The sequence below is a fragment of the Rhagoletis pomonella genome, unplaced genomic scaffold (genome assembly GCF_013731165.1).
Source record: "Rhagoletis pomonella isolate Grant_MI unplaced genomic scaffold, Rhpom_1.0 Rhpom_scaffold_01271, whole genome shotgun sequence".
Taxonomy (NCBI): Eukaryota; Metazoa; Arthropoda; class Insecta; order Diptera; family Tephritidae; genus Rhagoletis; species Rhagoletis pomonella.
In genome coordinates, this window is record NW_023459825.1 from 31,790 (window position 1) to 32,538 (window position 749).

Sequence of the window (749 nt, forward strand, 5' to 3'; positions counted from 1 at the left end):
ATGGTAAGCCGGGGTGTGTCAATTTTGAGTAAATTAGGGTCCTTAAATTTCGAAATATTGAAGTTTCAAGCATTTCTGAAATTTACCGTTATATGAAAATCTTTAGTCCGATTTCAAAATAATTTTCAACATTTTGCTTTTATGTGGCAAGCACAATAACCATACCGATTTTGGTAGAAATTGGTAAAACGGTTAACGATATACATATATGTGATCATAAGTGGGCGGTACCACGCCCATTTTCCAAAATTTTACCATAACCGTATTTCTTGGTAAAGAATTGTTGCAAGAATCAATTTTGAATAAATTAGCTTTAATATTTACTGATTTATCGAAGATTTCGTATTTATCTAAATTACCGTTACATGGGGTGTGGGCGTGGTTATTGTGCAAAATTTAAAAATTAAGTTTGGAAGAAATTGGTGCAGCGGTTACCAAGATATACACATGTGACCATAAGTGGGCGTGGCTACGCCCATTTTCCAAAAATGTATAATATTCTTACTTTTCGTTTAAAAATCATTGTAAATGTCCATTTTGAGTGAATTATCGTCAGTAGTTACTAAAATATCGCAGTTTTCGTATTTCTGGAATTTACCGATATATGTGAAGTGGGCGTGATTACAGTCCGATATCGCCCATTTTCTACACTAACCTACCTTGGTTAAATGGAAACCTACGTACTAAATTTCGTTGAGATATCTCAATTTTTGCTCGAGTTATCGTGTACATGGTCGGACGGACAGACG